General features: G+C 41.1%; 1 long non-coding RNA gene across 1 annotated transcript; it reads left to right on the forward strand.

The window, feature by feature from the left end:
* Positions 1–1187: 1187 nt before the first annotated feature.
* LOC139190088 (uncharacterized) lies at positions 1188–1902 on the forward strand. Its single transcript, XR_011574085.1, has 2 exons — positions 1188–1773; positions 1868–1902. It is a non-coding gene; the product is annotated as an uncharacterized lncRNA (long non-coding RNA).
* Positions 1903–17759: the final 15857 nt, after the last annotated feature.

Raw genomic sequence — 17759 nt, forward strand, 5'->3', positions numbered from 1 at the left:
TGATTAGTAGAGAATTGGCACCTCATCCTTGTCCTTTTGAACCTCATCATGAAGTCTTTTGTAGACTCATGTTTGTATTGTTTCACCTTCACCAGGTCATTAATAGACATATCAGGCTTCATCCTAGAACTGTTCATGGAAGACCATCTCTATTTGCCCCCAATTATCAATAGAATTTTGGGGGGGGGGGGGGCAACAGAGAATACCATTGAGATGATAGGCCAACCAATGAGTTCCCAAACAATCTTAACTTACAATTAGGATTGTCTTCAAAAGCCACGCAATGGTTAGAGAACTTGAAGATGTGATCTCTAGAGGATATAATGCCATCTTCCCCACTAAAAGTGGGAAACGCAAGCATCTTGAAGTTGAGTGGAAATGGATTTTGCTCATCAATGTACTCCGAGTATGGCTTCTAGTAGGTGATCCTGAACATTGGGCGAGCTTGGGGTTAAGCATTATGGGCCACCATCTTTCTTAACTCAACTAACTCATCTTTGAGTTGCTGGTTAGCTACATTATTGTATAGGGTTGTGGGGCTTCCAACTTCGAGTTGCGATCATTGCCCGAGAAAATCTCCTTCCTTGGTTCGAGCTTCCCCCATTTGGCATCTCCTCCTTTACTGGCCTATGGTGGGGGCCTATAAAAAGGAGGCTTGTCTGCCTTGGTAGGCTCGCCTTTTCCACTGGGCTCTCCGATTGACTGAGGCATCTCATACTTCATTTTTTCTTGCCTGCTCTGCCCTCTACTATCTAATGAAAATAATAGGGGGTTGGGTAACTCTAGGGCTGGAAAAAAATACCGAAAATCCCGAACCATACCGAAACCATACCGAAACCAAACCGAAAAAATACCGAACCAAAAATCCCGAAAATTTTAGTACCGAAACCGAACCGATCCCGAATTGTTCGGTATGGGATCGGTATTACAATTTGAAATTTTCGGTATTCCCGATCCCGAACCGAACTTTATTAATATTATATTAGGTATATTATATATATGTGTGTGCATGTGTCTGTGTGTTGGCAATATTATATTAGGTTAGGTATATTATAGGTATATTATATATATGTGTCTGTGTGCGTCTGTGTGTGTGTGTTGGCAATATTATATTAGGTATATTATATATATGTGTCTGTGTGTGTGTGTTGGAATGTGTGTGTGTGTGTGTATATATATGTATATGTGTCGGTGTGTGTGTATATATGTATATGTGTCAGTGTGTGTGTGGTGTGGTGCTGACAAACGTTGCTTCAAGCACATGGGAAGGGATGGGTCACGCAAGGCCTTGCTTTCTGAAGACAGAGTCGTCTCTCTCTCTTCCCTATTTTCTGTCTCATCGGTAATCTCTCTACCTAATCCTTTATCCCTCTCATTTTTTCTGTCTCATCTCTCTCGTATTCTCTCTCTCTCTCTCTCTCTCTCTCTCTCTCTCTCTACAACCCAGAAACCACCTAACCTTTCCTTCCACCCAATCCAAAACCAAGCCAAACATCCCTACTCACTCTCTCTCATTTCATTTCACCTCTCATCTGCCTTCACTCAGTCTCAGACTCTCCCTCTCTTTCTCGGATTTGAAGCTTAGTAGCCACCCACCGTCTAACAATCTGACTCCGACGAACTATCTCCACTCCGGCCACCACCACACCTCATGGCTTCATCCCCACCTCCGGTTCTCTCCAGTGATTCTCTGTGTGTGTGGGATTTCGAATTGAGGTTAGGGTTTTGAATTGGGGCTTAGGGTTTCGAATTGGGGGCTCGGGTCAGGAGGAGGTCCCTCTCTTCACTCTGCTTCTTTCTCGACCATAAATCTTTCACTGATTCACTATCACTATGTCTCTGATTTCAATTTGGATTTTTAATGCAGGTTCGGATGATTTCAATATTAATCTAAGACGATTTGGATTCTGATGATGTTCGGTTTCGGGAAATTCCGAAATACCGAAAATATTTCGGGAATCCCGAAATTTGGGAATCCCGAAATTTCGGTTCGGGATCGGTCATGAGATTTACGTCCCGAAAATTTTCGGTTCGGGATTTGATATGCCATTTTTGGTTCGGTATCCCATACCGAACCAGCCCTAGGTAACTCAGCATCTAGGATTTCCTCCAACACTGGCTGACTAACTCCAGATCCTTCTTTGTTTTTTCCTTTATCCTGCTTTTCCTAAAGGAAAGGAAACAGGGGAATAACTAGTTCTTTCTCAGGGCTCTCTTTCCTCATTATTTCCCTGTCATAACCATTTTTTAAAGTATAGAACTCCAGATATAATCTTTTTTGCAGACTCCCTGTTAAAGAACAGAACCTGCTTACTTCTCCTCTGGTTTTTAGAGTGATTTTCTCCATACTTTTCAGCACTTGTACCATGATGGCTTGCAAATCTTCATTGGTTACCTTTCCCCCTGACTTTTCAAATGAAGTCGGGCTTCCGAGAATAGCTGGCCCTTGTAGGGAAGGAAAATCCTCCGGCCGATTTGTCATGCTTGATCTTGGTAGACACTGGCGTCGCCCGTATTCTGTGTTCCACATGAAGGTTTTCTCCTTCCTTCTTCTTCTTGAGATACAAAACTATGAATATCCCACTGAGCGTGCCAAAACTATGGTCGGGCAGATTTCACCGGATAGGGCTCCTCGGATCTTAGCACAGCTCCCCAAGGTATTGACACTTTGGATATGTAGTCGGGCTCTTGCTTGCTGATATGCTGCAAGAAGAAGACATAATTAGTCCTTAAATGTGCCTTTGTGGAGCCTTAGGTGTAGGCCTTGAGGCTCGCAATCAAAACTAACTGAGTGCTAGGCGTGCCGTTACTATCTCAGTATAGTAGATGTAGAATAAAAGTGTGTTTAATCGATTACTTACGCCCTAAGTTACTTAGATTTCTTGTTATCAAAGGATTGTCGTGGATGAGTTAAGTCCACATTAAGTTCTTTTTCTTGCCTTGTGACCAAGAACTTTAGTTCATAGTCTTGTATGTTTGAATGAAGGAAATCCATAACCCCTTTAAGCCATTTAGCCGTTTGCTTGGTTCTTGATTGATTTTAAGGATAACATATCTATTAAACTAACCAAATTCAGATGTAAATGAAACTCTTAAAGTAGGAAAATAGGTGGATATGACTTGAATACATATAAGAGAATGCATTACGTAATAGATATATTGATAGGAGCATATTTATGCGACTTAGTTAGCTTGTTTCTTGGCATTTATGTTGTTAGTTCGTAGTTATTTTAGTATTTTAAGCTATTTTCGTGTGTTTGAAGGTCCAAAGGTTTAATGTGGCAAAGAACTGCATTTTGGAGCATTTTTGAGCATGGAATGGATAGCATATGCTTGGAGCAAAAGGAATGGACGAAATTTAAAGTTTGTGCATCATCCTCTCCCTATAAATAACCATTTTAGCACACTCATTTCACCCAACACATTCACCTACCACTACATCCACTCATTTCACCCAACACATCCACTTATTACAACCACCCAACACATTCACCTACCACTACATCCACTCATTTCACCCAACACATCCATTCACCTACCAACACATCCACTCATTACAACCACCCAACATATTCACCTACCACTACATCCACTCATTTCCCCCAACACATCCATTCACCTACCACTACATCCACTTATTTCACCCAACACATCCACTCATTACAACCACCCAACATATTCACCTACCACTACATCCACTCATTTCAACCACCCAACACATTCACCTACCACTACATCCACTCAGTACCACCACCCACTACATTCTCTCCCTAGCCTATAAATACATCCACCCTTCACCATAACTAGAATTGCAATTCCCTAGCTGTGAGCACCTTACATTCATCCACATATTCCCACATCCCACAAACACATGCAAAACCATTCCCTTGCCGTGGCACTCATCCAACCAAAAATCAAACACAAATCCATACATTCCCTTCAACCTTGCCGAGGCATCCATCCAACCTAAATACATTCATAACCTTTCCATAAATCCATACACATCCTTAGATACTTGTGCTGCAACAAGGTGGTGAAAACGAAGGTCCTTGCCGTTGCAAGCTTGAAACTTTGGAGCGTTTTAGGTGTACTTCGTTCTTGCTTTCAATATCTACTTTGTTATTTTCTGATTTTGTTGCAATTATGAGTAACTAAACCCCCCTTAGCTAGGGGGAAATTCAAATCCATGAACATACTTGCAATATGAATTGATTACCTTCAGTTGTGATTTCATAAGTTGTGAATTCAATTTGTTTAGCTGCTTGATTGTTAACTTATTCGTGTATGTTTATTAAGAGTGCACACTTAGTTGCATGCATGAATATGATGCTAGAATATAAGGGAGTTTCACCTAATAGTTACAAACTTATATTCACAAGTAGTGGAGGTCGCTTATAAACGATCGCGTTAAATGAATTCTTGGTAGGAGTTTCATGCTCATCATAGTAACGAATGCTTCGTCAATACTTATAGTTTTTATAATGCTTAATGATCTTTGATTGTTTCTTTATTGTACTGTTCACGTAAAGGACTTTTGAAGAATGCTTGAATTATTGTATGCGCTTTCCCATCTAATTCAATAACTTCAAGAGAACTTGAAGGTTAATTTAAGCGGACTTAATTAACCTAGGGTGTTGAGTTTCATGATTCATCGAAAGAACAACTGAAAATTGGTTTATGTGCAAGTGTGTCATGTGTGGAGAAGAACCCTTTAGCTAGCCCATCATCCATAGTTTACCCAAATTCGTCCAAAATCTGTTTTAGCTTACAATCTGTTTGTTTTGTTTTCAAATTCGTCAAAACCCAATCCCCCTTTACTTTAAAGTGTTTTATTAGTCAAAATATGTTTTGATTTGTGTTTTTAAGTGTCTTGAGTCAAGTTAGAACCTAATTTCATCCAAACTCATCCCTAGAGTCAGTATAGAGTCTAATTCATTGTTTTAAGCTGTTTTGAGTCTTTTAAACTAGTTTTGAGTCTTTTTAGTTTGTATTGCATCTTTTGAGTCTAGTTTGGTGTTTTAAACTTAATTCTACATTTTAAAGTCAGTTTCAGGTGTTTTAGCAATCCTTCTTAATCCCCGGCCTAGAACGATCCCTACTTACATTCTTTACTACAATTGACAACAAAAGGGTTTAATTTGTGTGTTAAGTTAATTTTCGCATCATCTATAAATTCAGAAAACAAACAAATAGCTTCGGGCAAGATTTCACCTTGTTTGTCAAGGTTGAACTTCTTGGATTCACTTCTCTTTGTGATTACAGGGGTCTATATGTTAAAAAATGATGGATGCTAAACAAGTTTACACAAGGGAATCGATATTACACCATTAAGGGAGATAGCAGAGCTTTTAGATTAGAGAGAAAGATAGCTTGTTGTTAAAAAGGACTGAATCTGGGTATATTTCAGCTTTTGAATGCAAATATAGCTTGAAAGCTGAGTTTGTATGTTTGTTTGTTTGATTGGTTGAGTGTCATTGTCTCTAGGGCCTCTTTGGCCAATTAACCCGACTGTTGTGACCTTGCTCTTGCTCGAAAGCATTTATAGGGTAGTGACTCATCATCTTTTTACTTGTATTGCCACTAAAAAGTACTTTTTGGCTGATTGTGAGTTAGTCTCCATCACTTGACATTTAAATCATAGACACATGGTCTATATATTAATAGGGAAGCGCCAATTTATCATTGGGCCTGGTGCTGCACTTGAGGCAAGTCTTCTTTTAATTGTCATCTCTAGGCTTCCTCACACTTGCAACCCAATGTTCAAATATTAACCCAAACAGTTCCCATTTACTGATGATGAGGATGACAATTTGAAACCCAATATAAATGGTGACGATGTGGTTAATGATGACGAAATATGAGGATTACACATCCAAAGTTACCAATGATTATAGTACTGATTATTATGGGAAAGCTTTGGACAATGAGGATGGGCTTTCTGATTATTATAATTCAGACTCTGGCCATGACAAGGTAGTTAGTTCCGAGGAAGAGAAAGAAGATGACTATATAAGGGTTTTAAGTAAGAGGCTATACAAGGATTGCCTATAGAGGTGGAGTTGAGGATAGTCAAGTGTTTAATGATGTTAAGTATTTTTGGAATACGCTTCAAGACTATGTTATACAAGAGGAATTCAAAATCATTCGAAAGAAGAATGAAAGAGCTAGAGTTACTACTATTTGTAAGGTATGATTCATTTTCACACTCTAGTAAATAGTTCTATTTCTCTCTATTATAGTGTTAAAGGTAATCATAAATCATCACCTGAAACCCCTGATTGTATGTGAAAAATATATATAGTATACATGTGCATTACATGTGAAAAATATATAGTATACATTGTGAACACGGAAATTCCTGCGATGAAGGAGACAAGAACACGTGTACAAAATAATATTTGTATTAATGATTTAGGGGTTACAATCTCTCTCAAATTTGATCCTCTGATTCGATCTCCGTAAGGTGTTGATTTGTGGATTGTTATGTTGATCCAAGGGCCGTCAAGGCTTGATCTCGGATGAATGGTTGGAAGTTTATTCTAGGGGGCCTTTTGGGCTTGATCTTGAAGGTTAATGAATGAACGGATCTTCAAGGGCTTTTGGGCTTGATCTTGAATAACTGTTGATGAACGGATCTTCAAGGGGCCTTTAGGCCTTGATCTTGATGAACAGATGATGGATGGATCTTTAAGGGCTATAGGCTTGATCTTGAAGAACGGTTGGATGTGTGGATTTGTTGATATTGTTGATCCAAAGGGTCGTCAGGGCTTGATCTAGGGATGAATGGATGATGAATGATGAACACTTTCTTCAAGGGCCGTCGGGGCTTGATCTTGAATTGGTGGAAGTTCTTCAAGAGCCATTGGGGCTTGATCTTGAAGGTTGAGTTGACAAAGAACGAAAAAGGCTTTCTTGATCCTTCGGGATTTCTTGGGAATTTAGGAGGTTTGATGCTTGAAAGCTTTAGAACTTCAAAGCTTCAAGGATTTAAGGAATTCTCTTCCAATTTGGGAGTAGAGAAATGCATATGTGAATTCCTTCTTTTAATTCCTTTTCTTTTTTTGTATGAAATGGCTTTTATTTATAGAATTTTCCAAGGTCTAATTTTGAATATAATATTCAGATGAAATAAATCGTTTCTGCCAGGTCTTGACACATGTCCTGTTTGATGACTTTTCCGATTTATTTTGATTTTTCGTTTAGTCACACGCTACGTGTAAAATTTATGTGACACGTAAGCGATGAAATTTTAATTATCGGTCAACATTTATTTTACCGAAATTTCGATGTCTACAAATGCCCCCACTTCAAGGCGCATCGTATGCATGTGCTTGTCACGTGTAGGAGATGCGTTTTGGAGTATCTTAATGTAGATGTAGATTCAAGGGCCATCGAGGCTTGATCTTGAATCGGGCTGGAGATTTCTTCAAAGGCCCTTGAGGCTTGTTCTTGAACTTTGTTTGAAATTTCTTCAAGGGCCATCGAGGCTTGATCTTGAAGGTTGAAATTGGACCACAAGGAGCTTCACGTGTTAGATGATCTTTGGCTTTGGTAGTGGATGAATCGGCACGTATTTTGTTGCGCTTTTTTACTTTCCATAGCCTTGATCTTGAACTAGGTTAGAGGATTTTCTGGATTCCTCCAATTGTTGACTTTCCACAGGCTTATTCTTGAACTGGGTTGGAGGATTTTCTGGTTTCCTCCAATTGTTGACTTTCCACAGGTTATTCTTGAACTGGGTTAGAGGACTTTCTAGCTTCCTCCGATTGTTTGAACTTACTCTTTTTTTTTTATGTGGAGTTGGATTTGATTCAAGGGTGATGGACACTTGATCTCGAATCGTACTTGTGATTTCTTCAAGGGTAGTCGATGCTTGATCTTGAATTTGGCTGGAAGCTTCTTCAAGGGCTGTTAAGGCTTGATCTTGAAGGTTGATTCGAACTCATGGCAAGCAGGCACGAGGTGAAGGTGACGACCTGTTTCTTTGTTCAATCTTTCTAATTCACACCTGAGCAGTTTGGTCAACGGTATGATCTTCAAGAGTAGTGGGCGCTTCTTCCAGTTGGTGACTTAATCTTTAAGGATTTGATTCAAGGGTGATGAATCGGCACGTGCAGCTCACAACGCCTAGCAAGTCGACCCAAGAATTTGAGGGTCAAAACAAGTCCACCAAACACAGAGTGATTATAACCCTGATGATATGAGATACCTTTGATTTTGAAGAAGTAGCGGATGAATCGGCACCTGCTTTGTTGCGCTTGTCTCCACATGCTTCAATGTATCATTTTCACTTGCCTTATCTATTCTTTGGGCAGATGTGGTATCTTCTCTAGAAGCATAAGATGTTGAGATAATGGGTACTTTGAGAGCAGTGTTAGGTAAGTAATCAGGGAAGGGTTCCAGGCAGTTGGTTCCAGATCGGAAGATTGATACCAAGTGCTGGCTGATTGCTTTCTTTCTTCTTATCCCGCAGGTAAGAACAAGGACAAAGAAAAGGACAGAGAGAAAGCCTGATATGAAATACTCTTGCTTTCGAAGAAGTGGTGACGATTTGACAGCGTTGCACAGCGAGGCTTTGCTCTTCGGCGATGGTGCCTTCAATATGTTGTTGAAGCTTCTCGAGCTCTTGGATTCAACTCAGACTCCTTCTGTTGGGTTGGTTGATTGTGCAGGGAATGGGAGACTTGATCTTGAAGGAAATCAGCACGTTGTCTCCATATGCTTCAAGGTATCATTTTCACTTACCTTATCTGTTCTCTAGGCAAATGTGGCATCTTCTTCGAAAGTACATCAGCAGCTGAAGACGAGTACTCGAGAGCAATGCCAGGTAAGCAACTAGGCAAAGGTTCCAGGTAGTCGATTCTTTACCAGGAGTTTGAGTGGAGGTTCCGACATATTGCTTTCTTTATATTTGTCTTTGTAGGTAAGAACAAGGACAAGGGAAGGGACAGGGAGAAAGCATGATATGAGATACTCTTGCTTTCTACCCTTGTGATATGAGATACTTTTGCTTTGGTGTTATTTGTTTGCAAAGGTATTCCTGGAGAGGAAGAAACTTGAGTATTTCGAGAGGCTCTGCTGGGAGTGCACTCTTGGAAGTGAGGAAGGGTTGGGCATTTTTGCAGGTCTGCCCTGCTATGGAGGACGAAGGTCGACATATATAGGAATTTTCCAACAGCCAGCAGTGGCATTATTCATTTAATCTTGTCAGCAACCGTCGAGTAATAGACACAGTAAAATTCATGCGTTTTCGACTTTGTCAGAAATCTTTGACAAAATCGCCCGTGCTTTCTACAAAGTTGAGGTTGCATGTGAAATGTGCTAACAAGTCCTGAAAAGCCGGTCTTATTTTTAAATTCGGAGAACGGTGCCTCTTCGATCTTTGAATCGGTGGCCTCGTTGCCTCTTTGATTTCTAAATAGGCTCTATTGCCTCTTCGATTTCTGAACAGGCTCTGTTGCCTCTTCTTTTTTATAGAGACATGAATCGCGTTCAAAAAACACACTTAGAGAGTTGCCGCTTTTAGGAATTTTCCTCTTTTTTGTATTTCTAAGAACTCGATTTACACAACCTCTTCTTCCTTCATCATTCCTGCAAATGGCTTGCCCATCTGACCGTCATCTTGATTTGAATGTTGGGGAAGATGTTGATATGTCTTCTCCAAACAACATATGGCACCCATTATTCTTATCCCCTACTGGTCATCTTACGGTTGGGGACTCTGTGATGAAGAATGACATAAACGCTACGGTGGTAGCTAGAAATCTTCTCACCCCCAAAGACAACAGGATCCTTTCCAAGCGGTCTGATGAGATGGCTTTTCAGGACTCTCTGGCTTTCAGTGTTCAGTGTGTAGGCTTCGTATCAAATATGGGCCAATGCCTTCTTGCTCGAACTCATCAAGTTGAGTCACTGATGGCTGAGGTGGCGAGCCTTAAGCAAGAGATTAGAGGGCTTAAGCTTGAAAACAGAGAGTTTCACATGCTTGCCAATAGTTACTCGACGAGCATGAAGAGAAAGCTCGACCAGCTGCAGGAATCCGAAGGTCGTATTCAGAATGACCATCAGATGTTTGTGGCTTTACTCCAAATGCACCTATTGCCTTCGTCCTCTAGAGTTTTACCAAGTGTTGAGGCTGCAAATAATCAACTTCTGGTGCCTCCCCCTTCTGGAGCTCCGCCTAGTATTGAGGCGCAATCGGATCAACCTTGAAGATCCCCTCCTGTAAATTTGATTTGACTTTTTTTTTTGGCATGTGGAATGCGAATTTATGTAAATTTTTTAGAGAAATAAATAAAAGATGGACTTTATTTCACTAAATGCATTATATATATATATTCATATGTTTCTCATGGTGCCAGATGCTCCACCATTTTTTATCATTTTTTTTATGGTGCCAGATGCACCACCACTTCCTTTTTTTCTTTTTCTTTTTTCCCGGTGCTGGATGCACCCAAGACATATGTACATATATAATTATAATCTCCACTATCTTTTGGTGCTGGATGCACCACCCAAAACATATATATTATTTTCTTTATCTTTCGGTGCTGCACCCCCCACTTCTTTTTTCTTTCTTCCTCCTGTGTCGTGCATCCAGCAAGCTTCCATCATTATCTTTGTTTTTTTTTTCACGTGGTGCCAGCACCACTTTGCTCTACCATCCCCTTTCTTATTATATATTTTTTCTATATAAATTTGGGTGATGGGTAGAGGAATTTGCAGCGAGCGGAGCAAGGAGGCTGAGAAGATGGTGCTTCGAGCTTCACGACTGGCTAGTCGTTTGACGGCGGTCATTGAAGTTCTTTGCTATCATGGTGGTCATAGTGACGAGCTCGAGGGAGGTCAAGCGCTGCGGTGGATGATGGGCAGAGATGCATGATGGCAGAGCTTTGTGGAAGTTTGTTCACTTGAGGTTTCGCTGGAATAATGTTCCAGGAGGTGGAGCAGAGTGAAGGACTGCAAGAGCTTCCATTGAGGGCAAGGACAGCGATGGAGGTCCTGGTGCTGGAAGAAGCTGTTGATGCCGATGCTTAATAGATGGGCAGAAAGTGATGAGCAGCTTGGAGGCAAGAGATGGAGCACAATGTGGGTGCAAGGTCGGAGGATGAGCAAGGGATCAGGCGCCGGTGAGGGAAGTGCCGCTAGCCACAGAGAATGATGGGGCCGCCGTGTTTCTTGCTACTGACCATTGATTCAACAGGGCCTGGCATTTTGTGTTAGACCAAGAAAGCAACAGAGCTCAGGTGTTTACCTGCGGTAGGGAGGATGAGGGCAGATGAGGCTTACAGAGAACAGGCGAGGAAGTCGGCAACAACTGGATGGGGGATAAACGAGAACGCACCGCCTTCGAAGCCAGAGATGAACAAATCAGAAACGTTCCAGGAACGGAGCAGGGCGAAGCTTCCACCTTCGAAGATGAAGCAATCAGAGGCGTTCCAGGGGCGAAGCAAGATGAACTCGCCATTGCTGGCTCAGTCGTTGGGGTCGACCAGGCATGGAGAAACAGATGCCACCGTCAATGCTACTGCAGATTGTATAAGAACATTCCAACTCCCGCCTTTTAAGCACATCATTGCGGTAGAGACGGCAAGGATGAAATCGACGAGAATTTCTCAAGACACCCAACTCCCCCTTTACTTACTGCAGTCGGTTGAGATGGTAGAGAGGATAGAGGAGGTTGTTGGACTCTCGAATGACACTTTCACTGGAGCGACTTCAAAGGCTGAGACGGTCCAAGAGCGGAAGAGGAACTCCATGTCTTTGCGGGGAGTCTCTGGTGACCAAAACGTTTCGGCATGACCCGGGTCTATTTGAGTTAGGGGTGTCGGAGTCGAGGAGCTTGAGAATGCCGTCACAGATGTTGGAGAGCTCGATCTTGATCTTGGATCAATAGCTGCGGATCAAGGAGGCGTGGTCGTCGTTACCGCAGCTTTCCTTCTTCTGCTCGATGGAGGAGATGATGTGCCAGGAGGCACGGGCTTATGGAGTTTGCAATAATCGCTGCTGCTGTGAAGGAAGAAGGCAATGAGTCAGCCGTGGAAAAGCTTGGATTTGCTGCAGACATGGAGGAAGACAGTGTGGCTGAGCTTGACTGCCCCAATGTGGAGGAAGCTTGATGAAGAAGAAGGTAAAGATGGGTCTTCTCTCTGAATTCTTGAGGCCTTGAGCTATGTTGCATTCCATTTGATTTGGTGGATATTTTGTCACAGGCTTTATCTTTCTTTTTTTTTTCTGAAGAAACTGTGATTTAATTTTGTACAAAATAAATTTGTAATAAAATTGACCTTCTTTAATAAAACATTTATTCTTTTATTTTGATGTGACTGAACTCGAAAAATTGAACATTCGAGCTGCCTACGTACCCCTCCAAAGAAGAGATCAAGTCGTAACGTAGTTCAAATATATATATATATATATATATTGTATTTTCTTTTGGTGCCGTTTGCAGTTTTAGCTCGTGCAGGCAAGAAGCGTTGGTGTCGTGTTGCAGTTTCAGCTTGTGCAAGCAAGGAGCGTTGATATTGCCTTTTATGCTTGTGCAGACCAGGAGCTTAGTGCCATGCAGTTTAGGCTCGTGCAGGCGAGGGGCCTCGTGTCCTACAGTTTAGGCTCGTGCGGACAAAGAGCTTTGGTTCGTGCAGTTTAGGCTCGTGTGAACAAGGAGCATTGTGTATTTGTCAAACGATCTTGGAGAGGCTTTCCTTGCAATCTTCATAGTAAGGTGTCTTAATTGAGTGTTTGAAGAAGTCTTCGGGGAAGAAATCGCGCATCGTGATGGGGACGGATGATCTTTGTGTTGAAATTTCATCATTTTTAACAATTTCCCGTTGCTTTTGAGGTTTACAAAAGCTGATTTGCCCTCTTTTCGGTTGATGAACTTGTGGAGGAGATGTAGGCTTCATGTGTAATTTCTTCGGAGTGACATGAATCCATCCTTCAACTTCACTTGACTCGAAGCATGCCCCTAGCGGTTGAGGTGAAAACTTTGAGTCGGAAGAGCCAGAAGTGATGGTGGTATAGTTTGACTTCACTATATCGTCAAGATATAGCTCAATGATTCCTTTATGAGCCAGCTTCATGATGAGATCTTTCAGCACGAAGCACTTTTCTGTTGGATGATTGATAAAGCGGTGGAATTTACAGTACCTTGGATTGTCGGTGCGATTCATCTCTTCTGGCCGTCTACACTCAGGCGAACCGATCACCTTCTTTTCCAGCAAGTCTTCTAACATGGCAACCACATCAGAGTCGGGGAATGGATAAGTCTTCTCCTCAAGCTCCTTCAAAATGCATTTATGCATCTCTTGATCACGAAAAGCTTCGGCTTGAATCGCCTTGCCTCGTGTAGGGATTTTGACAGGAGCTGTGTTTACCGTCATTGCTTCCTTGGTGGATTTCCACGCAGCCTTCTCCACCTTTGTCTCAAGAACTTTATCGTTCTTGTAGTCGGCGATCGGTTCTTTCTTCCCATGATGGGTGATGCTCAACTCCATGTCATGGGTGCGGGTGGCTAACTCCTCAAAAGTCTGTGGTTTGATGCCTTGAAGGATGTAGTGTAATCCCCATTGCATGCCTTGAACACACATCTCGATCGAGGAGGTCTCCAAAAATCTGTCTTTGCAGTCGAGACTTAGAGTGCGCCATCTGTTGATGTAGTTAATGACTGGCTCGTCCCTCCACTGCTTTGTGCTCGTCAGCTCTATCATGCTTATAGTGTGGCGAGTGTTGTAGAAGGGATTGAGGAATTCCCGCTCCAATTGCTCCCAGCTGTTGATAGATTCAGGCTTGAGGTCGGTGTACCAGTCGAAGGCGTTTCCTTTCAGCGAGTGCATAAACTGCTTGACGAGGTAGCCCCCTTCGGTCCCTGCGTTGTTGCAAGTTTCAACAAAATGGGCGACATGCTGCTTCGGGTTTCCCTTTCCATCAAACTGCATGAACTTTGGTGGTTGATATCCCATCGGCATCTTCAGGGCATCAATCTTCTTTGAATAAGGCTTCGAGTACAACCCGGAGGTATTTGAGCTCCTTTCGTACTATGCCTTGACGGTGTTGGCGATCATCTTTTGCAACTGCTTGATGGAGAGAGATCCCATGAGTGCCACTGCTTGGTCTGGTTTCGGCTTTTCTTCAACCTTCTCTACTGGAGGCTCTTCTTCTTCGTCGCCACCTTTCTTGAAGTTAGAGCTGAATCCTTCATCATGTCGTGCCCCCAACTTATTGACGAGTGCGGCAATTTGCAAGTCTTTCTCTTCTGCGGTCTTTGTGAGCTTTGCAATTGCTTCACTCATTTAAGCCAGCTGTTCTTCAATTGAGGTAACGCCGATGGTCATGACTTGTGCAACCATCATACGCGACTCTTCAGGCATCCAGGGTACTGATGAAGGACCCCGTTGGCCGCTTTGGGATGTCATCTGATGTGCCTCAACGGCTTGCTTCGATGCCCCTGGCGAGGTTAGGTTGATGACGAGCTTGCGTCTTTGATGCTCCACTTGCTCCCTCAGCGGCACTGACCTTGAAGTGGTTTGTTGAAGAGTAATTGTGGCGTCAATGGATGCTCCGATCATGGCAAAAGTACTCAGGCTTCTTCCCTTTGTGAGAACGGCATGTCCTTTGCTTGATGCCATTGATTTTGGAAGTGTGCTTGAATTTCTTGAACGGAGAAAGAGATGAGAGGTAGAGATTGTCCCACCGGGTGTGCCAAATTTGTGAACACCAAAAATCCTGCGATGAATGAGACAAGAACACGTGTACAAAATAATATTTGTATTAATGATTTAGGGGTTACAATCTCTCTCAAATTTGATCCTCTGATTCGATCTCCGTCAGGTGTTGATTTGTGGATTGTGATGTTGATCCAAGGGCCGTCGAGGCTTAATCTCGGATGAATGGTTGGAAGTTTCTTCAAGGGGGCCTTTTGGGCTTGATCTTGAAGGTTAATGGATGAACAGATCTTTAAGGGCTTTTGGGCTTAATCTTGAAGAACTGTTGATGAACGGATCTTCAAGGGGCCTTTGGGGCTTGATCTTGATGAACAGTTGATGGATAGATCTTTAAGGGCTTTAGGCTTTATCTTGAAGAACGGTTGGATGTGTGGATTTGTTGATGTTGTTGATCCAAAGGGCCGTCAGGGCTTGATCTAGGGATGAACGGATGATGAATGATGAACACTTTCTTCAAGGGCCGTCGGGGCTTGATCTTGAATTGGTGGAAGTTCTTCAAGGGCTATTGGGGCTTGATCTTGAAAGTTGAGTTGACGAAGAACGAAGAGAGCTTTCTTGATCCTTCGGGATTTCTTGGGAATTTAGGAGGTTTGATGCTTGAAAGCTTTAGAACTTCAAAGCTTCAAGGATTTAGGGAATTCTCTTCCAATTTGGGAGTTGAGAAATGTATATGTGAATTCTTTCTTTTAATTCCTTTTCTTTTTTTGTATGAAATGGCTTTTATTTATAGAATTTTCCAAGGTCTAATTTTGAATATAATATTCAGATGAAATAAATCGTTTCTGCCAGGTGTTGACATGTGTCTTGTTTGATGACTTTTTTGATTTATTTTGATTTTTCGTTTAGTCACACGCTACGTGTAAAATTTATGTGACACGTAAGCGTTGAAATTTTAATTATCGGTCAACATTTATTTTACCGAAATTTCGATGTCTACATACATGTTTAATGTTATTCCATTGTTGATGTTTGATTATTTTTTTGGATAATGCTACGGAGATCAAATTTTTTAAACCAAATTTGCAAACCAAATGATGTGGTTGTTGATGATTGAATTATTACTTAATCGTTGATGAACATCCTTATTTCTTATTGGTGACACATCATTTGGTTCGCAAATTTGGTTTAAAAATTTGGTTTCTTAATGTTACCCTGTTTTTTTTTTTTTAAATTTCTAACTCAGGATGTTGGTTGTCCATGGCATATTCATGCCTCTCCTACACCCACAAGTCCTCAATGACCTTTATGATTAAGTCATACAATAATGAGCATATTTGTACTAGGGTTAGGAAGAACTCTAATGCAACTTTGACCTAGATAGCTAGAAAATTGGGTAATAGGTTAATCTCATACCCAAACAAGAAGCCGGATTCTATGAAGAGTGAGCTAAAAGACAATTATGCGGTTAAAGCTTGCTAGATACAATTATGGGGAGCAAGGCAAAAGGCTAAAATGGTCGTGGAGGGGAAGCATACTGAATGTTATGGTAAGCTAAGAAGATATGGGAACAAAGTTCTCAAATCAAATCCAGGAAGCATTATGAAGATTCAGGTTGACAGAAGCTTGGGGTATCCTGTCTTCAAGCATTTCTTATTTCCTTTGCATTAGTGAGAGATTGTTTTGTGAATGGATGTAGGCCTTTTATTGAAGTTGATGGGTGCTTCTTGAAAAGGCCTTTTGGAGGCCAACTATTCACAACAGTTAGCTTAGATAGTAGTTCTACAGTGTTTCCAATAGTTATGGCAGTGGTTGAATTAGAGTGCAAAAATAGCTAGACACTCTTCATGATACACTTGGAAACAATGGTTGACAGTTGCGATATAGACAACATTCCATGGGCCTTTATGTCAGATAGACAAAAGGTAATAGTCTTATTATTATTTTGCTTTTCTTTAACATACTTTGATTAAAGGAATTTTGCTGACAAAGTTGTGTTATACTTGAACGGTGTTATTGACATGGTTGCAAACATATTTCTACACTCTCATATAGACATTGTTGTAGACACATTCATATAGGTGAAGACGAGTATGAAGTGCATGACATTTCCCAAAGGCACATTATGCGAATGCCTACTAGTCATTGTAGTTGTATGGAATGGCAAATTAGTGGAATTCCATGTAAACTAGAAAACTATTGTCATGAAGTCTTCATCAAAGAGAAGTATGTGGCATCATACTCATCCTATTCACCCTATTCCAGATGAGAGATACTAGGCGAACGACCCTTATGATGTCATTCATCCCCCACCCTTAAGGAAACCTCGCGGGCGGCCTACAAAAAATAGGAGAAAAAGGCGGAGAACGTAAGAATGGAGGAAAGAGAAAGAGGTCTTATGCATTATCATTTAAAATTTGTGGTACATTGTGTCATAATAGAAAAAATGTGCCCAAAAGGAAATCTTGCATCAATGAAAGAAGAGGTGCAGATGTTGCATGGGGAAGGGGAAGAGCAAGTCAAGGAGTCGATGCACCAAAGACAACTGGTAACACTAGGAAATGAGGTCAAAATCTATTTTTCATATTTACTGGATACCACAATGTGATTTTTTTTTTATTCTTTTGTTTTTAGTTTTTATATATGAAATCATTCTTCATAATTTCGTTTTATTTTGGTGTTTCTGTTGATAGTTCCAAATGAAGGAATTCAAATTAGTGGCACTCATCCAGCAAGCTAAGAAATTGGAAGTCAAGCTTCTAAACCAAGTCAAGAGATTAGAAGCCAAGCCAATGAAACAAACCAAGTAGTTGGGTTTTGACTTTTAGTTTAGAATTTGAGTATAATATGGGAAATATTATGTTTGGTTGTACATTGTTCTTAAATTTGCCGTGTTAAGTTTTATTTTTAATTATTGCAATCTGTTATGAAAATATTGGATCGTTAAATGTTGGATATTGTTGAGTGTTGGATTGTTCTTAAATCTGCAATGTTAAATTTCATTTTAATTATACATTGCTTCAATGTTTAAAGCTCACTGCCATTCAAATTCAATATATCTTATTATGCCTGTCGAACTGATCGCTCGATGGATCTCAT

This window comes from Malus domestica, chromosome 12 (genome assembly GCF_042453785.1).
Source record: "Malus domestica chromosome 12, GDT2T_hap1".
In the NCBI taxonomy this organism is placed as follows: Eukaryota; Viridiplantae; Streptophyta; class Magnoliopsida; order Rosales; family Rosaceae; genus Malus; species Malus domestica.